The sequence below is a fragment of the Erithacus rubecula genome (genome assembly GCF_903797595.1).
Source record: "Erithacus rubecula genome assembly, chromosome: 5".
Taxonomy (NCBI): Eukaryota; Metazoa; Chordata; class Aves; order Passeriformes; family Muscicapidae; genus Erithacus; species Erithacus rubecula.
Genome location: NC_136687.1, coordinates 53,503,423 through 53,529,905, shown reverse-complemented (window position 1 = coordinate 53,529,905; position 26,483 = coordinate 53,503,423). Strand labels below are relative to the sequence as shown.

General features: G+C 43.1%; 1 protein-coding gene and 1 long non-coding RNA gene across 4 annotated transcripts in view; both read left to right on the top strand.

The window, feature by feature from the left end:
* The window catches only part of LOC306802737, a 51,846-nt gene extending 40,303 nt beyond the window's left edge, over nt 1–11,543 (top strand). Inside the window, exons 2-3 of the long non-coding RNA XR_013774448.1 lie at nt 2,529–2,580; nt 11,404–11,543. This is a non-coding gene — a long non-coding RNA (uncharacterized lncRNA). The remainder of the gene's footprint in view (nt 1–2,528; nt 2,581–11,403) is intronic.
* A 3,671-nt stretch (nt 11,544–15,214) lies between these two features.
* Nucleotides 15,215–26,483, top strand: part of ADGRL3 (adhesion G protein-coupled receptor L3) — a 478,112-nt gene continuing 466,843 nt past the window's right edge. For all 3 annotated transcript variants that reach the window (XM_079307369.1, XM_079307366.1, XM_079307362.1), the window contains exon 1: nt 15,215–15,651. The gene's annotated coding sequence lies outside the window, so the exon portion shown is untranslated. The remainder of the gene's footprint in view (nt 15,652–26,483) is intronic.

The window sequence follows — 26,483 nt, the reverse complement described above, 5'->3', positions numbered from 1 at the left end:
ATCCTCATAGTTCCTTTCCAATTTGGGCTATTCTATTATGCAATAATTCTATGAAAACTTAAAGACACCTCCCCCTCACCACTCCCTCCTGCAAGACAAAGAGGAAGTTTCTGGCAGCTTCTCAGAGAAGCCACCCCTGTACCCCCTCTGCTATGCAAACTGTGCTAGTCAAACCCAACACAGCCTCACACCCAGCACTCCTGTAAACATTTACCCTTCAACAACAGCCTGCAGGCTGCCACTGTGTATTTGCATTATTCTACAAATACTTTTTGTTGTGAATAATGTAAAAATCATTGCCTATTGTGCTTCAGCTTCTTTCGTGCCTTCTGAAAATAGAACATGCACTAAAGTAGTGCAACATTGTGCTTCAAATCTGGGTTTTGTTTGGTTTTTTGGTTTGTTGTTGTTGGGATATTTTTTTTGTGTTTTGTTGGGGTTTTCTTTCCCCTGCTATTTTTCATCCTGTTTGAATGATCTGGCAGTGAAGCATCTGTCACTTTACAGCAACCTTTTTCACCGACATCGCTGCTCTTAGGCACTTGAAATGAAATGTCTTTTTCTCAGCAGAAAGCTGGGCTGTGGTTACTGGCTGATGTACAGGAATTGTTCTACCTGCCTGTGAGAGGCAGCTCTTTCTGTGCCATGACAGACCCACTGCCTAGGAGCTTGTGACTCCAAGGTGATAAAATAAAAATATTACATCAACCTGAAAGTGCAGGGCAAGTCTAAATGGGCTGAGTGCAATACAGTTCAAACTGAGATGTATTTTTCCCTGTGTGTATTGTATCAGTTTATATTATAGAGGTTTCAGCAAATTTTTGCTTTTTATGGTAAGGCATGAATTTTCTGAAAGGAACAGGAAGGAATAAAAACATTTTAAGGAAGAGTCCTGGGAACTAAGGAATACATGTATTAATATTAGAGTAATATACATACATGTGCAAATCACTGGTTCTGGATGGTCTCAAGGTATGGTGATTTACCTCCCACCTTCCCACCCAAGTAATACAAGAGGGGAAAAAACAGATAACATTGTAATTTTTTCTGAAGAATCCTTGAAAGATACATTTTGCTTGATAAACTAAAATCAGCTTTCTAACAGGGACAAAACAGCTAATGACTGAGTAGATAGTTTCTTTAAAAAAGCATAATTTAAAAAATCTATTTCCCAATGAGAGATGTTTCAAGAAAAAAATTCAGTCCAATTTTCTACTATAGCAATTGCAACCAAAAACTGAAAAACAACCAGGGACTGATCAATATATTAGTGAAAGGTGAATATGGAATTCATTCTCAGAAGGAAAACAAAATAAGAGATGGGACTGCTTCACAGAAAAATCCTTTAAAAATGAAAGAGCCAGTACCAACAGAGTTATATAAAGGTAAAAGATATGCAGCATCTCTGGCACAGCTCATAAAGAATAAATCTCCATGGACATTATATATATATATATAAACATAATCACATCAGAGAAAGTAGTAGTCTACATTGTATTAATGAACTTTGCCAACAACCCACACACTAAAACATGTTTGCATTAAGTGTTTCTTGAATTTTTTCCAGTAAGAAACAAATCAGTAACAATCAGCCTGTTGATATGTATTTCATGAAGGAACATAAGACACAAATTTGTTAATAAATTATTCACCAGCTTTGCTCTCAAGTGTATTGAGAGCTGGCAAGATGTTCATGGCCCAGGGTAGTGCTAAATAATTGCACACAAAACAGAGAGGCACTGTCAGGTAGCATAACACAGAGATTAGTGGCAGGTCTTGACTTAGCCAACATCCTCATTAATGATACTAAAGCATAAGTAAACAGAAACATAATGAAATCTGTTGGTGGCTGGAAGGAACTGCATGCCAGTGTCAAAGAAAGTGGAATACTACAGAAGTGAAATGCCTGGGTGTCAAATAAAAACCCACTACATCAAATGAATAAAAATACTCCATTCATACTTAAGAACCACAGGCATGTCTCAGATTAATTTTCCATCCATCACCAGGCACTGGTAGCCAGACAATCAGAGTAGTTCCACAAAAGTCAGTGGAAACACCAGTGAAGATTGAAGGAAGTATGGTCTTGTTTTCCCCAGCTAATAAGCTGCTTCTGAAGGAGAGTGGCAGAGCAAAAGGTGATTTTTGGTGCTGCATGGTGAGGAGCAATGTTTGTGTTACAGAGAGGTAACAGCTCTTTTGACATAACCAACAACACCCCATTGATTAAACTACCAGTATTTTTAAAATCCTATAAAATTGTTACTCAAAATGTTCAGAGCTGAGGGGGATTAATAATACCAAAGGTAATTTCATCAATCCATAAACTTGAAAATAGGTATCTTAAGGTGGTAAATTAGCAAATGATTCAAAGAGCCTTATTTGCTCAGGCTACCTCACAATGTGTACTGAGAAAAATGTTGTTGCTGGGACCTCAAAGTGCTGTTTTGCCTGCTGTTTTCATTAGAAGCCATTCATGTTTTATTTAGATAGCTTCAATCAATGTGTATCTCCGTTTTATTTTTCAGTTAAATCCTGCCAGCGCAATCAACCTCATCTGCAAATTGTTCTACATTGTCTGTAAGTGAATGCCTTCCAGTACTGTAAATCTTGTGTAGTTAATTGTTCTTAGAGAATAGGGGAATATGTCTTGATAGCAGGGCAATCATTTATGTGACAATGTGATGTGTTTATTTTGAGTACAAAATTCATATCACACTGTTGGTTTTGGTATTTCTACCTTTTGGTGCTTCACATGTCCTATTAGGGCTAGCATAGAGGGAAAAAACACCTGCTGTGATTCTTTAAAAGTAGATTGGAAGCAAATGGGAATGATGGGTCAATTTAACTGGAAAAAGTTGCTCCAGTAAGGAGAGGTGCCTGGATATGTTAGTAGCTGAAGACAGAACACAAGTTGTAGGAATTAATGGCTGTTCTTGATGTGGATAGAGCTCACTGATGGAGTCCCTAAAAACTGTGTGTTAGGAGCTGTGTGTTCCCCATGTTTATAAACAGTCTAAAAAGAACCAATTGTTAAAATGAAAAGATCCAAATAAAATAAGGTCAAGCTAGTTGGTCAAGCTAGTGAAAACAAGAGCTGACCAAAGATTTACCAAGTTATTTTTGAAGGTGAAGAGACTAGGTAATAAAATGGCAGGTGAAACCCATTGGAAACAGATTTAAGGTGATGAACCTTGGAAAAAGCAATCCAAGACTCAAGTGAGCAACATGAGTTCTAAGCTGCCTGTAACTTTCAGGAGCAAGACCATGAAAACACCAGCTTAATCCTGGAAAATGCTATGTAAAATCATAGGAGGTTTTACAGAGCAGATACAGAACAGAAAATGCTATTAAACCCCAGTACAACCCCAAAGTTCATCACTTGGAACACTGTGTGCTACTCTGGCTCCTGCAAACAAAATATGATGAAAAATTCAGAGGAGAAGGACAAAGGTGACAAAAGCTACAGGGCAGCTTCCTCTTGAAAAATGAGCAAGTGGTTTAGGACTCTTGCTATGGTCAGCTTTGGGAGTCAGAGTCACAGTGCTAGATTGAGCCAGACAGAAGAAACCCATGGGGTGATAGGCTGCAGCCTCACCTGGCTTTACTAGGGCTGTTTTTATGGGTGTTCAACATCTAAACGGCCTCAAGGGAGAAACAGCATCGGATTGTGCAGCAGAAATCCAGAAAGCATTACTAACTGTGAAAAAAAAAACCCCTCCACATGTAATTCAGAAAGTTCCTGAAATTAAAACAGGTGAAAGAGTACATGGGGGAAAAGAGCACAAGTGCTTGTGCTGTTGTTGCAATGTGTGCTTAGGGGGACAGCTGGAGCATGTGTGTGGTGGCAGGGTGTGTGTATAAGCTGTTTATATCCTGAACATGAACCATATGCTGCTTTTAAATCTTCCCCAACTAAGCAGCCATGTCTCCCTGATCAGACCTTATCTTTAAAACAATGACCAACTTCTGGGACTTTCTTCTGTGTTTGCTTCCTGCTTCTGTGAACCTGAGCATGGTTTTTGGGAAGCAGTGTGGATTGACAGCTTCAGCAGCTACAAAAAAATGAGACATGATAATCGCTGTCAGAAAAGGACTGGAAGGAGAAACTGAGAGCTTAATTATGGCTGCAAAGGAATGGGCTCTTTGTACAGGCAATGATAAAATGAAGATAGAGGAAAGAAATTACAGAGCATAAAAATTGCAGTCAGCTTTTGGAGAATATTAGCAGTTCAGTTTATGATCACAGCTAGAGATTTTTAAAAGGTGCAACCTAAAAGGCTGTCAGATTGGCCACCAGGCATTCTGCAAGAGCCACAAAATACAAGTGGCTTCATCACAATAGGAGAGTAATAGGGGATTTGTTGCAATCTTAGTCCAAGTAAGAAATACTGATGCATAAAAATCCTCTTGAGACATTTTTTTGGCTGCTAATGGCCATAAGGCATATGCTAGAAGCTCCAGCATGGTGGCCTTAGAAAGGAAGGAAAGAGACTGTATTATTGTGGACACTACTTGTCCACTTCTATAAAATACCAGACTGAGAATGCAGCATAATACAAACACACATGACTAGCAGTGACACAGAAAGTATAATTACAAATTTTTAAAAAATTATTGGGAAAGCAAATATAAATATAACAGAAATAGATAAATTAAAATAAATACAAACCAAATATAAACCAATATTGTGCACACCACAAACATAAGCCATGTACCTTCCCAAAAACAAATATAAAACATGATAACAGCACCCACAACTCATTGATAGCTGGATTTGAATTGGATCTCATGAAAACCTAGCTGGTACGACAGAAAAACAGAGACAGCAGCAGTAACAGGGCCCTCTAGATATTGCTAACACATCTGTGGAAATATATACTTCTGATTAGCATTTATATACTACAGATAAAACCTGGCTGGTTTTGATGAACATTGAGGTGTAGGTGTCTGCCACGTAATGAGATCCAGCTCGATGAAGTGGGTGGTCTCTGCTTCCCCAATATTCTTTGTAGGAAAACTATGCATGAAGGTCAGCTAGGTACAGATATGGCCTGAAGAGGTGAAGTGCAGGTTTCTGCCTTGGCCATTCCCTTCCCTTCAGCTTTTATGTGAAGGATCATCTTTGCAGCCTGAATGAACTCTTCTGCTTCAGCCTTGTTTAGGCCAGTGGCTGGGATACACAGCCAAAGAGGCAAATGTGGATCCCCACTGGAAAGGCTATATCTTACTAAAACAACAGCTTTATTTCTTTAGAGATGACCCTTCCCTTTCAACACATATGTTAAAGTAAATATGCTTGTATTCAAAGGTGTAAATGACACCCAGGAATTTGTAAGAGGAGGATGCTCAAGGTCAGCAAAAGAAAAGCCAGCAGTCTGCAGGTGTGTTTGGTCACAGAGCCAAACAACAGAATCTCCACCTGTATGTCAGTCCTTGGAAGGACACCAAGGAGCATGCAACCCCACTGCCTTGAACCCTCCAAGCTACAGGACAGCCACATTAAAGAAAAATTAACACCTCAACTAGCTCATCAATAAGGTCAGCAGTCCTAGCAGGAATCCTCAGTCCAACTAAATATTCTTAAATACAGAAGCACATGAGTGTGGACAGATAGTATTTAACAAAGCCAACAAGGCAATGAGTGGAACTAATTAAAAGTAAATAAAAAAATATAAATAAAAGAAAAAACAGGGTGAAACCAAACAAAATCAAACAATAAACCCTATAAAATAAAATAATGAAAAAAACCAACCAAAAGTCCAGTATCAACAAAAGACAAAACAAAAAAAAATGCATACATCACAGTGCTGTCATATTTTGACTTGAAAGAGAGCATTGTGGGGCCAGGGATGTTACACTGCCCTTAGACTGTTCACAAATTTCACAGGGGGAGATGATTCCTCCCTTCTTTGCACACAAAAGTTTGCAATCTTCAACATGCAAGTACATGCAAACAACAAGCAGTTTTATGGGTCCTGTTAAAAAAGGCCATGCCAGTGCTCAAAAAAGCAGAAGGCAGGTAACTTATAACCTAGATTTAAATTTATGATGAGCATCCTGGATTGACCACCACAAAGCAGGAATTTTGCTGTTTGCATTATATTTGATGGTGTTCTCCACTGCCACATCCAGGCCATCTAGTGCCCAGAAAATGTCACAAACAAGCAAGTGGCATCAGGTAAGCAACAGTGCAAAAAACAGCTGTACTGCAGCTCCCTCCCTGTGCAGATCATTTAAATGAGCTGAAACTGAGTAAGATGTACCTGAGGAAAAGGGTGTACTGGATAACACAAGTAACTGGGAGCTCTCATATTCTAATAATGTTAATGGTATTTGGGGTTTAGCTGCGCTCCGTGAAAGAGCCTGGTGATCCAGGGCACATCAATTTGCCAGTCAATTTACAGGGGCCTGGCATTGGATACAAATCTCTGAAATATATTGAGGGTCACATCTGAAAAGCAATTCCAATGCTTGAACCTTATTCCCCACCTACTGCTCTAAGCATCTCTTCAGCATAATGATATTCATATTTTCCAAATCACTATGCTGCCCTCATCTTGGCTCACCGAGAAGCTGTTGTGTATACTAATTGGTGTGGTATGTCCTATACATTAGGGTGTCTGGCTTAATTTGGAAATCTTCTTAAAATTCATACTTGAATTATTGATTGCACAGCTTAGAAGATGAAATGAGATGGGGTGGATTTTAGAGTTATGAATAATAAAGTCCTGCTCAAAAAGCTACCAAGTGATGAGTCCAAGCTTAAAGAGATGCCACCACTACACATTTTACTTGTGCTAATATCAGGCTACCTACAGTCCTTGCCATATGTTTGTTATTTTCTTTATAGCCATGCAAAAGTAGGGATTAGTGTGTAAGGGATTTTAGAACACAATTCCCACTGGTCTCTGCTGAGATTATGCACCTGAAAACCTCTTTTGAAATCTGCTCCAGATATTGATTGCTGTCCAATTTCCATTTGGCTGAATAGGTGAGGTCCCTGACCCCCTTTTTTGTGTGCTGGTTGATAACATTTTATAGTCCATCCTGTTATCCTTCATGAAAGACATTAGGTACATCTTGCTTGCTCCTCTTTTCCTTTCAGAATTTGTCTCAGCAAGACCTTTCTTGTACAGCCCTAATAAGCACAAAACTAATTGGGTACATCTGTAGCCATCCTTAGGAACATTCAAGACTACCTAGCACTGTCACCCTTTTTGCACTGTTATGGTATCAGTACCTTAGTAATGGACTACTCAGCATTTCACACAGCCCTCAGGTGGGAGTCCACTGGCCCTTTCTGCATTTCAGTCATCTCTTCCTGTTGGGTGTCTCTGCTGGTACATTTGGGTGTTTTGTTTGCTTTCTCTTCAGCTGCCAGGCACTGTGCTAACTATCTGAAGATTAGATTGTCCATTTGTCTTGGATCATTTTCCTGCAGCTCAATCAGAGGAAGCATTAAAAGATTTATAAAAATGAATGTGTGAAACAAGGATGTGCCAATCAACTGTACAGTAGGGGGTAAAGAAAGCCATTATTTCAGTGACTGCTGCTATGTGTTAAAAGAAAACTGAACTTAATAAAAAAATCATTCTACTGATTCCTGAAACGGAGTCCAGGAGGCAAAAAGGTCATGTAGAAGACCAAAAAAGATCAATTCTATGTCTCTGCACAACCACCCATTTCTTAAAGCTCTGATTTTCAGTATAATCCCTTTGTCTATGTTTTGACCTAGTCTTATTTGATTTATGTTTTTTATTCATTAAATTGTATGCATGAGGTATCTGCTCAAGACTTAACCTTATGCATGTTTCACTGAAGGGATTTTCTGTTGTATTTGATACAAACCACTATACCTAGTTTTATTATTTGAAATCTTCAAAATCTGTCTTTATATTATTGATTTCTTTCTTTTTGAAATCTGATTTACCCCTAGCAATAGCATTTAGTTTTAAAAATAATTAGGATCACTTTACCACTGCAGCATAACCTCAAGTAAGAAAGTTAATTTCCTATTCAGTTTAGAAGTTTTTCATTAATACCATGAATACTAAATTTATACTATGGCAGTCAAAGTCCTCTGAGAATACCTTTAAAACACCAATTTCTCAGATGTGATCATTTCCTACTTTTGTTTCCCAAATGGCTTTAAATCCTCCCACAGTGTTGCAACAAGAGTGGTATTTTCCCTTGGTTTTTTTTCCTCTCTAATCCTGCTTGCCAGGAGATAGGTGTGATAAGTGTTTACAGATGATATCAGCATTACAGGATAGATGGTTAATTGCAATGCAAAAGTACCCTGCCCAGCAGTCCCCAGGGCCAATGCAACATTTCTCCCAGTGGCTCAAATTTCTCTCCAGCCCAGCAATCAATGTGATGTGGAACCCTACCTTCTGGAGATCAGTGTCATTCATTCTTCATGGTCACACTGTGAGGGATGCTAGTGGTGGATTTGCCACTCTTCCTCGTGGGTGGGACATGTTGGTTTCTTGCAGAGCCTAAAGTCTCCATGATCCTGGCTGGTGAATTTATGCCAAGTTGCAGCATGCAACACATGCCTTCAACTGCTCTGTAGATCAATTAAGCTCAGTCCCTTGGTTTCCTGGAATATTGGCACCAAATATCCGTGTGTTGTTGGGTTGTCTGTTTCAAAGAACATCTGATCTTCCTGAATACTACCACGTAAATCAACAAGCAACCCAGAAATTACTGTCCACCTTTTTGGTCCTAAACATCATTCTGCTTCTTCTCCTTCTCAACCAAGCCATTGCTTTTGCTGTTTTTTGGTTTTTTTTCCTTGTTTCCCTGAACTTTTCTGACTTTCACTAGCAGCTGCAACCAACAAACCCCTTTGCTTCCAAATTTTCTGTCAGTTCCAGGGAAACCTCTCTGATGGCACAGCTTATTTACTCTGCTATTTCTGCTTCCTGTTGTTTCAGCAATAACTGTGTGGAAGAGCATTTAATTGCTCTTCCCATTTAGCCTGGCTGAAGTATGCTCAGCACACCCATCTGCTTTAACATGACTTCTACATCAAAGTCCCACCCCTGCTCTACAGCAGCCAGTTACATCTTATAGCTTAATTTATCCACACATAAAAAGAGTCTTTATTTGAAAATAGAATCAGAGCTAGCTCTGAGAATTCGCGGGTTCAAATTAACGAAAAGGAAAAAAAGCAACACAAGTTCTTTCAAGTGAAATTTTAGTGACAATTTTTATTTTCTCCCACATTACGTATGTACTAGAACAACAGAGACAGGTCATGCTTTCCAAACATGAAATAACTTGGAATCATAGAGGAAGTCTGTATTGTTAGGTTTCAATTAAGCTAAATTATTAATGATTTTTTGTCTAATTGCCTTGTTACTTTGACTACAGACAGATTCAAGTCAACAGACAGCTTGTGTGCACGGCCATTTTACAATCCATGTCTAAGCCACCAGTCAAGAAGTCACCACCAGTCTTCCACAGTGGGTTTGCACAAGCTTCCCAGTTGGACTAAATACTACACTTTTCAGGGTAACACCCTATCTTGAGCATCTATGCCAGGAAGTCTTTCCATGTCCCTACTGCCTCCACTTCAGGAAGTACTGAAACAGCACCAACGCCCCCTGAAAGAACAGGAATACCAAAAGAGAATCAGGCGTATTTCTGTTTGTCATGGTTTACCTCAGCCAACAACAAAGCCCCATGCAAAAGCTCACTCACTCCCCCACCAGTGAGATTGGTGAGAGAATTGGAACAGCAAAAGCTAGAAAACCCGTGGGTTGAGATAAAGACAGTTTAATAGGAAAAGCAAAAGCAGTGCACTCAGGCAAAGCAAAACAAGGAATTAATTCAGTGCTTCCCATGGGCAGGAATGTGTTCAACCGTCTCCAAGCAAGCAGGGCCCCCATGGCACACTTAACTTGGGAAGAAAAACACCTTCACTCCAAATGTCCCCCCCTTCCTCCTTCTTCTCCCCTCTTTATACACTGAGCATGATGCCACATGGGCTGGAATATCCCTTTGGTCAGTTTGGGTCACCTGGCCTGGCTGTGTCTCCTCCAACCTCCTGTGTATTCCCAGCCTCCCTGCCAGCATGGCAGTACAAACAACAGAAGAGACCTTGGCTCTGTGCAAGCCCTGCTCAGCAATAACAAAAACATCTTTAGATTATCATCACTGTGTTCAGCACAAATCCAAAACACAGCACAATAATAGACTCTGTGCACAAAATTAACTCTACCCCAGCTGAAACCAGGACTCTGTTATTGAGAGATTGAGAACCCATCTTCTGCTGCACAAGGCATTGCATATGAACAGGCTGCAAGGAAGTATGTTAGCTAAAAATTAGGGACCAGATATCCCATAGCACTTTGTCTCCTTTAGGCTTTTTTGTTGGTGTCATGGTACTGCAAACCTACTATGGTTGGCCAGTGTGCTATGGCTTAAACTATCCCTAAAGTGGAAAGCATTTTTTTGAAAGTCCATATTTTCAAAATTAAATCATTATCAGTTGCATTTTCTATGTAATATGGGAGGGGGTCTTTTGTTATTTTTTGAGGTTATTCTTGCACTTAAAAAAATGGTATCAAAATGAAGATACATATTAGGAGGAAGAGACTAAAAAAGTCAAAGTGTGAGCCTTGACACTGATTTGTGCTTTTGAATTACTCCTTATTTTGGAGTTTTGCTTGAGCCCATTGCAAGCAATCCCATTGAAGTTCATGCCTAAAAATGAGTGTGGGAGATGATGTTGGGAAGAACAAAACACAGAATGTGGAGTCTGAGTTTTGCTAGATCTAGAGCAGGAAGTCAGACAGCATTTGTTTTTAAAAATTCATGTAGTTTTTTTCATTACAATACTTAAGATTGGGAAAAAAAGGTGAAAACCAAGCAAAATACTTGATCATGAAGTAAAGAAAACATTGTATGTTTTGTATAGGACAACTGGTAACAGTCCTGAAAACAGAAATGTGTGTCCATGAATTGGTCTGGATGACATGCACCTTTGAGAATAATGCAATTCATTACAGAATGCAATGTGACAGGTATTTATGGAATTTAATGCAAATATGAGAGAAAGAGAGAAATCAAATAGACATATCTTCAGAAAAAGAAGGGAAAAAGAAGGGGGAAATGAATCAGAATCACAGCCAATTAAAATTCAGTAAACCCACTTTTAAACCATCAAAAAATAATGAAGTTATCATTAAAGCTTCACATCTACCTGAAGGATAATGGAATAATAAGCAACAAACTATGCACCATGGTAAATCCTCCTGAAGTAAACTGATTTGGAACTCAAAATCCTGGGTGAAAAGATTCAAATAATACAACTTGAAACAGAGTTTTGTTTTCTATTTTTAGAAACTGTTCTGGAAACCACTCTAAGGTTGCAATTTGATTCTGTTACAGGTTTCCCAGTGTAAAACAGCACACTGAATTTCAAGACCTAAAGGCTGTCTGCCTCCAAGTAAAAAATATCTGAATGCCGGGGTGATGGATATGGAAAAGAATAGGAGTAGATTATAGAGTCTTACAAAATGATAGAGCAGCACAACAAATCAATGCACTTTGGGGTTGCTGGTGAAGGTAAGTTATATCCTCCGACTGCACAGAATAACTGCTCTTTATGTAATCACACCTGGGATATGTCATTAAATTGCAATACCTCATTACCCGTCCTCACACAACACGGAAGAGTTTCAGGGAATTCAGATCCGAAAAAGAAAAATGATCAGGCTCTTGGAAAGAGTGATAAACAAGGAGAGATTAAGTAGCTTAAATATATAGCTTATCTAATCGATAATTAAGCAAGGGGAGGATAATGGCTTAAAAATATGTAAGAGAAGGATAATTATTTTGCATGATGCATGGTCCCAGTTCAGCACAGTGCTAAAACACATGTGTAGATCCATCAGCCCTGCAAAACACCAATGAATGTGATTTCAGTGGAGCTTGAGAACATACCTAAATTTAAGCATGCATTGAAGTACTTTGATTAATTTGGGCCATAACCACAAGTAATAGTATGAAATTAAGAAATGCAAAAATGTAGGCTGAACAGCAGGAAAATCTTCAAATGCTGAGATATATGAGACTGGGGAGTAATCACTCAAGGGAATTGGTGGAAACCTTATCCCTGGACACATTTCAAGTTTTGCTGGACGAAGTACTGGGAAAATATCCTTTGGGGAATAATCTTGCAGTTGCCTCTGGAGACAACCTCCTGCACAACCTACTGCAACTTCTCTGTGTCTAAGTTTTTCTGGGCTGACTCACAGCATTAAGCCCAAGACGATTTTAAAAAGCACCAACAGCGCAACAGGCTGGTGGCATTCTGAAGCTCTTCCTTGCCTCCCCCCACAATTTATCAGGCTTTTTCCATCTTTATTATATGCAATGCTATGAGAGGAAAAAAAAAAAAAACCACACCACCACACTTTTAGCTCAGTGGTTTTTTTTTATCTTTTCTTTACTCACTGACTAAGCTTTGATTTCATTCCCACCTCTGCATTAAAACAGAGCTTAAAGATATAGAGGAAATCTAATTTCAACTTGTAGGGCTTTGTTTCATTCCCAGAGCATATGTGGTGAATGGTGGATATCTTCAGAGAGGCAATTATATCTTGAAGAATCTCATCTCTGAGCATCCCAGAAGAAGCAGTATAAAGATTTGGTGATTTTGCCATTTTGGCTTGGGGTTTTTTGGGGGATGGGGCTTTTTGTTTGGTGGCTTTGTGGAGGATTTTTTGTTTGTTGTTTTGCTTGTTTGGGTTTTTTTTTTTTCCCCCACTCCATGCAGACCATGGAAGAAAAGCTGTCACAAAAAAGGACTTTCCCAAAGATGGAGCAGTAGATTCTCCATAGGCTTTTTCCACTAGGGCTAACAATTTTGGTGAACCAAATGCAAGGTCCAAAGCACAATGGCTTTTTAATTGCTTTGAAATCTACTTTTTCTTAAATCAAGTAATTGTAGAAGACTGTGCATGATTCACTTGGACATATGGGGCTATTCTGCAGCCATGTAGGAAAAGGATAGGTGTTCTCTAACATGTCTTTGCAGAGATCTACTGGAAATGGAAACGTTTGAGACAGATCTGTTAAAAATTGTAGATTTCCCTTCCCTAACCACAATCGATATTCTTCCTTTATTTTTGCAGTGTCAGTGAATGGGCCCTGATTTTATTATTGGGAAAACAGCACTTATGTTTATTGGTACTAATTTTCCACTGCACACCAATGCCTCCACAATAGCAGTTCTTAACCTTAAATACACATTTCTGTGCTTGTCTAACTAGCAATTCAGCTAGGAACATGTGTGAGCATCTTCCTGACTCATGGTCTGAATTAACAAACAAGGTTACTTAATTCCCTTATCCCATTTAAAAGGATGGCCTTGCAAGGTCTCCATCATCAAGGGTACTTAGGAGCTTGTTAAGGAAAAAGCTGAGCAGGATAATAAACTCAGTGGATCTTCTGTTGGGTTGGATCAGGAGGCTCATTTGGACGCTTCCAGCTCTCTTGGCTACAGTCAAAGCTGGGAGTGCAACAGCAGCTCCCCAAGCAGGTCTGGTCACTGGGATAAAGTGTGGTGTGTTGCATGTGCCAGCACTCAGGCAACTAGAAAACTACGATTCTCTGAAATATACTTTCTTGTCTGTTTCGTTGTTAAAAGAGCTTCATTTGTTTAGGTCCTTCCCTCGCAAACCAAAAGCAAACAAACAATTTGGTTTGTGAGGAAAGTGTTTAGCATGTTCCAGCCAAGTACCATTATTTCCAGAGGTCCCATGTACGCATTTAAGATTACAAATGTTAACGCAAAGGCAGGCAGGCTTCTTGCCCTCTTTCCTGGAGGTTCCTGACTCTCAGGAGAGGAGGGGATTCATGTGTCCCACCTGCTGGGGGTGCCAGGGCAAGGATGGAGTGACTTGCTGGCCCCAGCTGATGCCAGGCTGCCCTGAGCCCCATCCATGTGCTGGGCAGCGGGGACACCATCCTTGACCAGGAGGTGGGGTCCGATGGACCGCTTGGCTGTGGACTACGGGCTGGGAGGCCAATCCTGAGCTGGGGAATCTCGCGGGGAATGGTCTGTGTTGGAAATACAGGCTGCAGTTGGCTTTCTGGGACGGCAGCAGCGGGCAGAGCACCCAACGGGGGTGACGGGACCACACAGGTGATGGATCGGTGCCGCAAGGCGGGCTGCAATTGGCTGCTCGGACGGGCACAAAATTCCAAGCGGCCAATTGGGACGCGGGAGATCCAGTGTGGAGCGGGTCTGTGCCCTGTGTGGAGGCTGCGATTGGCTCGGTGGCAGGGCAGCCCGGGGCAGTGTCCGAGCGGGCGGTGCGGGATCCTTTCAGGAGGGGCTGCGGGGCAGGTGCGGCGGGCGGGGGCCGGGGTGCAGCGGCTGCGGGGTTAGGGGTAGCTGCGGTGCGGTGCGGTGCGGTGCCGGCCGGCTGCTAGGTGGAGCCCGCGTCCGCGCAACCCAGATCCGGGCCCTCGGCGCTCCCCCGCCCCTCGGCTCGCCGCCCGCCCGGCTCCGTGCGGCCGCCGCCGGGCAGGGCAGCAGCGCCGCGCCGCCCGCCGCCGCCTCCTCCCGGGCCCCGCTCCGCGCTCCCGGCCCGGCCCTGCGGGGGACGCGGGTCGCGCTGCCCGTGTACGGAGCGTGTGCGCAGCGTGTGTGCCGTGCCGTGCCGAGCCGAGCCGTGCAGAGCCGGCCATGAGGCCCCCCCGCGCCCGCTGAGCACCGCGCGGGGCGCGCCCGCCCAGCCGCCCCCTCCGCGCCCGCGGAGCCGCCCCCTCCGCCCGCCCGCCCGCGCCCAGCCGCGCCGCGCCGGGGCCGGCGGTGTCCGCAGCGCGAGGAGGAGGAAGAGGAGGAAGGATCCAGGGTGCCTGCGGAGCGCGGGGGGCTGAGGACCACCCGCCTCCCTCTGCGCGGGCGCCTTTGTGTCCCCCAGCCCCGGCGGAGCGAGGGGCCGCGGGCAGGGGAGCGGATGCGAAGAGCGGCTGGTGCTGGAGGGGAGACAGAGAGAAAGGGGGATGGTGGAAGATTTCTCTCCTTTTTTTTTTTATTTTTTTTGGTGGTCTCTTCGGCAGCGGCTGTTCTTCCCCAGCAGCAGCAGCAGCGGCGGCAGCAGCGGCAGCAGCGCAGGCAATGACTCTGCCGCATCCGAATCGCCTGGCCGGTGGTGCTGGCTCCGGAGACATCACCTTGCTCTGAAGTTGCCCACCTGGAGGAGGTAAATCGGAGCGGGGTTTTCGTCCAGAGGGGTCGGCGACGGCGGGGAAGAGAAGGGAGCGATCGCCTCCCCCATCCCCACATACCCTCGTCCTCCGGGAGGAAAGCTTGTGTAGCAGAAGAACACGGCAGAAAAGGAAAGACTTTTACTCCTTCCTATTTTTCCCTTTTTTTTTTCTTTTTTTTTCTTTTTTTTTTTTTTTTTTTTTTTTTTAATTTTTCCTTGCTTGAGCGACGTTCCGGTCTTCTCGTCCGCCCCCCTTTTCCTCTCGGCTGGGGGCTTTGGTACTGTGAAGCCAGGTCTGCTTCCTACTCCCACCCCTGGTTTTAATGGCTGGATTGTGGCAGCAGCTCCCTGCTGCAGGTTGTTGAGGATCCGATCCGATGGGGACTGGCATCTCAGGAGCCGGCGGTGACTAAAGGTAACTAACCAGCGGATGGATGCTCAGCAGCCCTTGCCTGGCCCTTGCCCGCTTCCATCGGGCTGAAGGGTGCCGGCCGCCCTGGGCGCAAGCTTGGATTGAATTGTGTTGTAATAAGGATAGTTTGTCTTCAGGGGAGCTGGCTGGATCTTCCAGGTAGCGGGGGAGCATCTCCCTGGGTCTGCACGCTGGGAAACAGTGGAGACAAGGGGTGTGCATCTTGTTTGGAAATGCCTCGTAGGCTCCAGCCGGGTTTGGCTGCGCGTAGCCAGGGTGGCAGAGACAGTGAGGAGATGGAGGGGACCTGGTAGATCTTGTTCTTGCTCTCTCTTGGATTTTTTTTCTATGAAAGGCACCACGTTGGACCAGGGGGTTTGCTGTTGTTACACTGAGGAATTCGTGAGTTTTATTATGTTTTCTCAATCTCCCCCCTTCCCCCGTGTTCATGCCCACTCCTTCGTGGATCTGCGTTGCTGTTTAATCGCTGAAGGGTGCCTGGAGAGGCAATTGCTTTCTTGGATATCAGGGGGCATGAGCGAGGGGATGCTGCCCAATTGGGGGTGTGTGTTGGGGGCTGCCTGTGCGCGGATGTGAGGGGGTGTTGGGGCAGAGGTCTGAATGCAGCAGCCCCCGGTTACAGGTAGAGGCGAGGAGCTTCGCCTTGCCGTGCAGCCGGAGAGCGAAGCGCACGGTGTAGGTAGGGATGTGCACAGCTCCCCACATCCTGCCTGTGAGGCTGCGTTCGCTGGCTCTTATCACTGTAGGACTGCCGTTTGTTTTGAGCAGGGGCCGGTATGTATAGCTGAACGACGGAAATCGCATTTTTAATGCCTCTTTCCTTTTAACCCTCTGTTTATTTGCTCCCTTAATTATTTATTTGCGCTCCCCTCGCAAGCATCTTTTGACCGCGTAACTTGGAAGTACGCTTGTGAGGCTGCTGGTTCCTCGCTGCCGTCAGCCAGAGAGCAGCCCTGCTTCCCAGTTTGAGGAGCCTTCCTCCAGCTGGTGCCCGTTAGTGCTAATGAAGATGTAGCTACACTACCCTAGAGATGTGCCCTGGGTACTTGGGGGATTGCCTTCCACGACTGAGTTTGATCTGGAGTTGTCCAGGGGAGTAACACTGACCTCCGACACATTTAGTTGGGTTTTCCCCCCTCACCCTTTCCCCTATATAAAGGCAAATGCGTAGTTTTGCTTGAGGGGTGGTGAGGAAGGAAAGGAGCCTCTCTTGCTCTGCCTTTCGTGATAGGCGTGAGATTCTCTTCCGTAGTTAAAACAACTCGCATTTTGGCCAACAGCAGTGTATTGTTTCTGCTTGTCGACTGTAGAGTTCATCATCGTTTTAGCCAAAACAACCCATGTCTGTTGTATTTACTTTCCTGTTTAGATGACTCCTTAGGAGTTATTGCCATTTCCACTCTCACAGTTCTGGTTTCAGGCAGCCAGCTGCTTAGAGGGAGGCTGGGATGCAAAGGAAAGGGCGAAAATGCCATCTGTTTCTTGATATAAGGCAGAGAGGTAGTCTGCCGGCTGCAATTTCTCTCTGTATTACAACACTGATTATTCTAGAGTGTAGGATCAAAATTTTCAAAGCTGACCAAAAAGAAATCTTCCCTGGAGTTGAAAGAAATAAATTCCATTTTTGTTGTGGAATGCTGCCTCTTAAAGAGCACAGCCAATGCTGCCTGCTTGGTATTGAGTAGTAGCATGTGCTTTGTAGAGCTCATTTATCATCATTTCCAGGGGTTTGCAATACGAACAGGCTTCTACTGTGCATTCATTAGGAAAAATTCTTCCATGGAGTTTTTCATGGGAGTAAACCAGGTGTTACAGGTTAAAATGGGCTGCTGTCAAAGAGTCTGCAGTTGTCACTTTAGATCCATGCCAATGTTGGTGACAAAGTTCAGGTTAGGGCTCCATGGTAATGCTGTATTTTTTTCCTAAAGATTAAACTGCTTTGAGAGAACAGCAGTTAGTCCCCTTGTTGTGGTCGAGGCTGCTCCTGTTCCTGCTCTTTAAGAGTATTTTTCCTTATTTAGGCTTGATTTACTATTAAGTGACTGTTGTCTTGTTACCTCCTAGCAAAAAATAAAGTGGATACAAATCTCTGGTGTGTTTATTTCCAAAAGGACTGAAGTTTTAATAAAGCTAGGCTTGACCTGTGAGTTCCATATAATTTTATATTTTCCCTTTTCTTCTTGGGGTGGTTAGGACAAGTACGTTTAGTTTTGCATTGAATTCTGGAACAAGATAAATGACAGTGTAGATTGATAATAGTGAAAACATTGAGTGCTGCTTTGTGGGGCAGTGAGGTTTTAATGGTATTTATTGAGTTGAGCCTACTGAGTCCTCACGGAGATGCTTTTTTGTGACAAAAGCAGGAGCTGGTGTTTCAGTTTCTTGGTGCCCTCCGGAGATGGAGTAGTTTATGTCTCAGCCTGGGATATTTGAATTTCTCCCTGAGCCCTGCCAAGTCCATCCCTCCACCCCCTCCTTTGTTTGCTTGGCTGTGCATCCCACAGGTTGGGATGCCATGGGGACCACGTCCTCCCAGTTGGGGGTGATGTGGCAGAGGTGCTCAGATTGCTTATCCAGGCATTAATTGCAAAAAAGGCTTTTTTCCTCCTGAAACAGAAAGCAAATTGCCCTGTGCCTGCTGGTGCAAACATGAAGCTGTGCTCTTTGCTGGGTGGGAGGGAAGTGCAAGCAGGTTTGTAGGTGAAAATGCAGGCATGCACATCAAGCCAGCTGATAATGAGCTGGGTATCTCTGCCCAGTGGTGCAGGGCTGTTAGAAAATTAAATTAAAAAAAAAATATTTAGAGGCAGGTAGAGTGAATTATCAGCCAGGACTGAATAGGAGTATGCATGACCTTTAGCTTTGGGCAGCACTCAGCTGGAGGGTCTGATGCTGCCGTCAGGGTTTTCACATTCAGAGCATGAGTGGATGCATCATCAACACATTTATTCATGCACACGGGGGAGGGAAGTCTTTGTAAATGGAGAAGTCCTAGGAATGGGTGATTTATTAATAATTTCAATACTAATAGTGTTGGAACTGGTGTAGATTGACTAGGAAGCAATTTCATGCCTGACACAGTATAAAGGATGGGTTAAAGATTGATGGAAGAGATGGAATTCAGGGAGCAAGAATGGTTTAGTGAAAAGCTAAAGCATGGAGGATAGGCACAAGGATTTCTATGCTTTAAATAAGTTCTTTTTTCTTTTCCTGTTGTAATTATGTTACTTTGTGGTTGTGGAAACAGCCAAATGCTGTGATTGGAGTGATTTTGATGAAAATTTATATTTCCTAGAGACATCACAGGAGGTTTGTAAGAACAACCCAAAAAAATATTTTTTTTTTTTTTGGAGCAGTGTTCATGTGAGAGATAGACATCAGAATGTTGATGGGTTGCTGAGGACAATACTGAAACATCAGGACTGCCCTGCAAAATAAAGAATGTTCTGTCTGCCCCTTCTGATGGGCTGCTTATTGGGGTAGTATGTACTGGTGAGCATTGACATTATGGAGAGATGTTCATGAACACCCATTTCTTCCCTGCTGGTCCTTTCCTCATTCAATAGATGCCCTCCTGCTGGGTTGGGAATATGAAAAATGCACCATGATGCCAAGTTCTGAGTGTACAGCCACACTTCAGTCTCTGCTATGTCTTTAGGCAGTGCTTTCAGCTGCAGGATGGAGAGCTAGAAATTGTCATTTTCAGGAGTTCAGTATGCACGGGTGTATTTGTAGGAATGTCCCAGTAAGGCAGTGTGACATGCTAGCCTGTGACTGCCTCATCTCCTGGGGTCATGCCTGCCTTGAATTCAGCCAAGTGTTTGTCACGATCCTCACCAGCACTTAATGTCAGGCTCTTTAATCCCTGCTTGGGATGCATGTGAATATGTCCTGTTTCTGTAGGTGTTGAGATGCTCCAGCACTCCCTGATCTCATCCTAGTGTCTACTGGCAGTGGAAGCTCCCAGAGCAGGCTGATGAAGTAGAAGGAGAACTTTGCTTTTAAGCATCTACTTTTAATTCTTGCCTACTTTAATGGCAAGGAAACCACCTCCTACTCAAATCTGTGATGTGATTCTATCTAGGACGTTATCTCATTGCCTGTTTTTGGCCTCCAGGTTTGCAGTGTAGTGCTTGCTTTACGTTCCTCACTAGATAATCTCTTCAGTGCAGTCTCAAATTCTTGGCTGCAAGCTAAGTGCTCATTTTTAAGGCAACTTCTCTAAGGACACCTTGACACTAGAGCTTTTACTTCAGCAGTCTTTTCAGAGAGCCTTCTGATTTTGCCTGTAAGGCAGATGTTTTTACCAGTCATTGCACCAAGCATCTGTAACTATAGCAAGGTAGCTAGTCTTTTCAGGCAATGAAAACACCATTTTAATGGTGTTCTCAACCACAGTTTTACTTACTAAATGGTGCTCAGTGTGGGTTTTTTTCAGCCTGCCTGAAACTTCTGTTTCCTTCGGCTGAGTCTTTTTTTTCCTCTCTCTTTTTGAACTTTTCATCCCTACTTCTTCAGGCCCACTTCCATCTGAGGGAGGTACTGCTGCTTCCGTGATGGGAGCTCCCACTGTAGTCAGTGAAGCACTTCTGTTGGCTTCCTTGTGGGAGAAGATGCTCAAGAATATTACATGTGGTATCTTCTGAAAAGAAGCTCCAGAATATCAGATGCAATATCTTTTCCAAAACATTTTCCTGCTTCAGTATGGAGTTTCTCATAATTGTTTGGTAACATCTTTGCCAGAGGTGGCATTTCAGGCTGAACAAAAGCAATGAACACAGAGGAGGAGTAGAAATCTGTGTACACTTCTAAAATGTGTTCATGAAAACAGTCCAAAATTAAAATCAAGACACTTTTGTTTGAGGCTTGACAGCTTTCAGTTTCAAGGGTCATGAAATAGACACCATTCTGAAGAAAGCAAAGAGGAGTTTGGCAGCTGTCCCAGTTAGGCAATATGAAGTTGTAGATTTCGTTTAAATGCCTAAGAGTAATAAACTTTGACAAAGCATCCATTGGTGCTGACTCTGCCAGGATTTTTGAAAATTATTTTTTTAAGGCACGTTAGTCAACACGTGAGTAATTACACAGGAATTATTTCAGAGGCCTGTAGCCCAACTCCGATTCATTACAGTAGGTACCTGTCAGGGAACAGCTTTGAAATATTATGCTCAGTGTTTTGAGTAGTTTGGATTATAGCTTTGCTACTATTAATTGTAAGAGCTTTACTGATTTGATTGCAGTTGCATTGATTTATATCAGGTAATGTCATTGATTTTGAACTTTGGAACGGAGCTATGCATTTCTGAAACTTAGAACTAAGTGTCATAAATGCAAAGGACCAACATGAGTGTTTTCCTATAGCTATGCAAAGTTAAAATGAAGTGAAATAGGGCTCTCTGTGCTTTTGTAGAAATGGTGCTTAAAATTTAGCCATGATTTGCCCTACTGCAAAGTCCTGCTCAAAGGTGCCAGCATTGCACAGCACTGTTCTGAAAGGAGGTCTAGTCTAAACCTGGCCCCTTTGGATAAGACTCTTATTGGTTTTATACCAATTGCAATTAATTTGTTTGTAAGAGTCACTGTGTACAATATATATGAGTTTTTACAGCAGATCCCTTTCCCACTCCCCAGGAAACAAGAATCTACTTACAGAGGTGAGGCCACTGCATCCATGAGCACTGTTTGAAGTTTGGGGAATAGGAACATTCTGACTAATGCAGTCTTAGAGCATCTGTTTATTATGTGCAGGCACATATATAGACATATAAATACCATGATTAGGGGAACAGACACATTCTGATTTTTTTTGTCCAGCTCAGGGAAGTGAAAAGGAATTTTGGCTTTAGGTGAAATCTGAGAATTGCACCTATACCCAAAACATATGTACCCACATGTATATGTTTGTATGTGTGCATACATAGGTTTTGTTTGTGAAATGATGGTGCTGATACATAGAGTTGTTTGTTTTATTTTTTAAATTGTCTTGCTAGAAAGACTCTCCCTGTTTATTTTCTGGTTGATTTTTGGTAGGTGCAGTAATGGACAATAACTTGTGCGTGGGCCTGCAGTTTTAAAATTTTAGCTGAGTTGCTTGGTTAGTAGTCCAGCACCAAAATAGAACAACCACATTTTCAGATGTGTTGAGCACATGTTTTATCAGACTCAGTGCTGGTCTGTGCTTATTTGTTGTAGCAGGATTTTTCCATTCTGAAGTTGCTGATCCCAAGCCTGCCTTAATGAGATTTTTTTTCATTGCCCTCACAGTGAGGAAGAGAAGCTTCACCGCGTTGCAGAAGTGCTGTTTGCAGCGTGCTCGGGGTTGTCAACATTTTCTTTCAAGCAAGGAGTAAGGGGCATGCTAGCTACAAGTATGCTGCCTAGCTTTGGGCAGACCTAGGTTAGATGGAGAGTTTAGCTCAGAAGAGCCCAGCACTGGGAGCTGCTGAGCTGTTACCTGTTTTTTTTAGTGGCAAAGCCGGTGTGTTGTGTTGGAGGACAGCAGGAGACAAGGGAAGCTCTAAGCAGAAGCAGTGCCCCTGTTCTGTTTGATGGGTGGATGGGTGGGTTTAGGAGCCCTGCAGAGGCACTGCCCTGCCTTGCTCTTCAGTGTCACAAACCAAGCCTTGGCTTAAGCCCGTGAGAATAGGGGAGGGACCCAAGCCCGGTTTTTGATGTTCTGCATGGGTGGGTACCTTGAATACTCAAATGCATTCCAGTGACAGCTGACCCTGTGAGGAGATTTTCAATAGCTCTCTGGATTTTTTTCTCTTTTTTTCCCCTTCCTTCCCCCCCCCCCCCCCAACTTTATTTTATTTTTATTATTTTCTGTTCCAAAGACTGCTGGAGGAAAGGAAAAAAAGCACCCATTGTAGCTGGTTTTTTAAAAAATATGTTTCGCTAATGGAGACAGTTGAAAATTCCAGGGATCACGTTAACTCCTTTTCTTTTGCTTTGCCTTTGCATATGTTACTGACTGAAACACTGTGATTTCAAAATGGTACAAATTCCCACCACTCACTTCAAAGGGCACAGGTTTTTGTTGTTTGGGTGTTTTTGTTTCAGCAAGATATATGTTGCATTTTTTTTTTACCCATATGTGCTCTGTAATGTGAATCTTTGCCACTTTCATTGCACTGTTCTTTTGCATTTTTGGTTTGAATTTGTTTGTTTCTGTTTTTGCTTTCTTTTTTGTCTCCCTCCTTTTTTTCTCTGCATTTACAAAAGACTTGGGGATTCTATCCTGAATTATTTTTTAATGTGAAGTTTATCTGGAGGTACACAGTACTGGTCTGTAATCCTGTAGTAGTTGGCTTATCCGTAGTATCCAGAGAACAGCCTTTCTTGTTTCCAGCACACCACAGATTAGTCTATATTGGGCATTGTGTCTCAGCTAAAGCTTGTTGGAACTGTGTGTGTAATCTAAAATGTCATTCCTTTGGATTTTGGATATTGCAATCACAGGCTGTAATAGTTTGAAAATTTGATGTATATATCCCACTTCCTTCTGAGGGAAAATAAGATGTGACTACTGCACTTGCAATTCCCACAGCACAGAATTCTTCAAGAAAATGTCATTTTGGATTATCTTTAATGGATGCAGGTGTGTGGAATGTCTGTCTTTTTCTTTATTTTTTTTTTTTAGAGGACAGTAGTGTTACAATCGCTGCTTTATTTGGTACAGCTCCAAAATGACATGTACCTCCTTGAGTAAAATTCTTCCTGATAGGTATTTGAAATATAGCAATTATGCTGCATAGAGGGATAACTTGTGACCTTCTGACAAGGGATCCAAAATTACAATTGTAATGCACTTTATAGATCTCCTTAAGTAGGTCACCAATTTGCAATGAGTCTTTCTAAAGTCTATGCTAGGCCTTTAAGTTGTAGGAGTGGGGAGCCTTGTTCTGTACAACATCTCTGATATCCAAAAGAGAAGCTGAAATCACGGAATCACAGGATGGATTAGGTTGGAAGTGAGCACATTGGGTTGTCTGATCCAACCTCTGTACTGATGCAGGATCATCTTAGAGCACATTGCACTGGTTTGCATCCAGACTGTCCTTGAACATCTCCAGTCAGGGAGAATCACAGTCTTTTCTGGGCAATCTGTTCCAGTGCTTGGTCACCTGCCCAGTAACAAAAGTTGTTCCTCATGTTCAGGTGGAGCTTCCAGTGCTTCAGTTTGTGCCTGTTGCCTCTTATCCTTTTGCTTGTCACTGCTGAGAAGAGCCTGGGAACATCCTCCTGACAGTCCCTTCAGGTATCATAGACATTGATGAGGTCCCCTCTCAGTCTTCTCTTTAACACTGAACATGCCCAGCTCTCTTAGCCTATTACTTATATCTCAGTAGAAACAGAATCGTGCGATCATGGGATGGTTTGAATTGGAAGAGACCTTAAAGATAATTTTGTTCCAAACCTCTGCCATGGACAGGGATACCTCCCAACTGGACCAGGCTGGTCAATGCCTCGTCCAGCCTGGCCTTGAACACTCATTGCCTGGGCATCCATGGCCTCACCACCCTCACAGTAAAGAATTTCATCCATGAATGCTCCAGTCCCTTAATGCTCTGGGCTCCTCATCATCTTGGTCTCCACTGGACTCACTCCAGGAGCTCCATGTCTCTTGTCCCAGAACAGGACACAGCATTCCAGGTGAGGCTTCACCACGGATGAGCAGAGGGGCAGGATCACCTCCCTGGACCTCAGTGCTCTTCCCATGCAGCCCAGGACACCGTGGGCCTGCTTGGCCACCAGGGCACATGGAGGGCTTGTTGTCCACCAGGATCTCCAGGTCCTTCTCCATGGAGCTGCTTCCCATCAGCTCAGCCCCAGCCTGTGCTGGTGTGTGGGGTTATTCCACCCCAGGTGCATGACCCTGCATTTGCCTTTGCTGGTTTTCAGATGAATCCTGCTGAAGGGCTGCACATGTCTCTGGGGAATCATCAGCTCCTCCCAGCCTTGTGTCATCTTGCTGAGGAGGCATCTGCCCCTTTGTCCGAGTCACTGATTAACCAGGGCTGGTATTGAACCGTGGGGACAGCACCAGGGACAGGCTCCAGATGAACCCTGTGCAGTGATTGCCACCCTCTGGGACCTGCTGTTCTGCCAGTTCTCAGTCCACACCACTGCTCCCTCATTCTTTCCACACTTGCTGAGCTTGCCTGTGAGGATGTTGTGAGAGTTAGTGTCTAAAGCCTTGCTAGAGTCGAGGTAGGCAATATCCAGTGCAACCAGAGAATGATACCCATGAAAGTATCCTTGTTTTGGTGAGAAATATGGGCACACATCACTGAGCACATGAGGATATTCCCAAGTGAGCAGCCCTGTATTTGCAGTGGAGCTGAGACCTTGGGTGAAACTCAAGATGTTTGAAACATGTAGAAAGGTGTTTGCTGATAGACTCAAGCACTTGTTTGTGCCACCCTAAACTAAGCTGCAATTTTTTCTGTTCAAGGGGGGAATCTGGACCTTCACAATGTCTCCAGGGATGTTTTTGACAGGGAAAATGGGATATAGTGAGGAATATATCTCAGAGCAGCCTCACTGTTTTTCTTAAGATTTGGGAGCAGCAGATGGGGGATTGTCTTCTCCAATGCCTTTATGCTTGGTTGCTCCCTCATCCTGAGCAAGCACAGGGCAGCCCAGCATAACCTGTGAGCCAGGCTGCAGGGGTGAGGATGCCAGCTTTTGTTTGACCCTTTTCAAGCTGCAGGCTTGAGCACAGCAAGGGTCCACGGTTATCCCAAGTTCACGTAATTTGAGGGCAAAGCCTATTTCAGCAGTCATCATTGTGGTAAAGCTGATTACTTAAATGCATAAATAAGTAATGATTAATAAACAGAGTAACAGACAAGTTAGTGAAGAATGGCATTTAAGTCTAGGCTGTAGCAATACAGATGTATTTTGAGTAGTAGTGACGTAATGCTGGATATTTGAGCTGGTTCCTTTTACTACTACAATGAAATAAGGGCAAAGTGTATTTTGGCCTAGGGGTGCCAAGTCCACTCCCAATTTCTACCTCATAATAGGTCTGTGCTGTATTGCAGTAGGAGCTATAGTTAAACATCAAGCAGATAATCACATTTTGGGTTTTTATCCCTGTAAGTCACTTTTCCTTTTATACCATAGACATTTGTGTGGGTGATTGCTTGTTGACCACAAAGATGTGGGTTTTGTTTCTTTCATTTATGTCCTCTATTGAATTAGCAGAGTTATGCAGTTTTGTCTGTTGCACTTGGGTGGGATGCTGCAGTGATTTAATTGAAAATGAAAGAGAGATGTCTTCATTTTAAGGAAAACCGTGGCTAAGTGGTGAGAGTAAGCAGGTCTAGCCATTACCAGAAGCCCTAATTAGAAGAAATCCCATGTACGGTTGACCTTGACTATTGAGACAACCCTCAAAGAAGAAAGAGCACTAAAAATTAGTATGCTGCCAGTGCTGCACTTTTATTATTTGATGTTATTAAGCAAACTCGGTGTGTATTTCTTTTTTGAAGCGTTTGATTAAATGTGTGATCTTATCTTGGTGAAATGGCCTGCTGGGCTGCAGACAGTGGTGTTCAGAAATGAAATTTGTTTAGAGCCTCTGAACAGACATTTATTCAATGAGACCTTTCTTGAATAATAGATGTGACAGTGAGACAGCTGTGCAACGTGTTCTGGGGTTGGGCTTTTTATTTTTTTGGTGTAGGGTTTTGCAGTGAGATTGGGGGGAGAAGTTAACACAAGAGCACAGGCGTGAGAATAGGATGTATGGAAATTTTCATATGTTGCAGATTCAGGCCCTAGTTGTGCTGAGATTTATTTTCAGA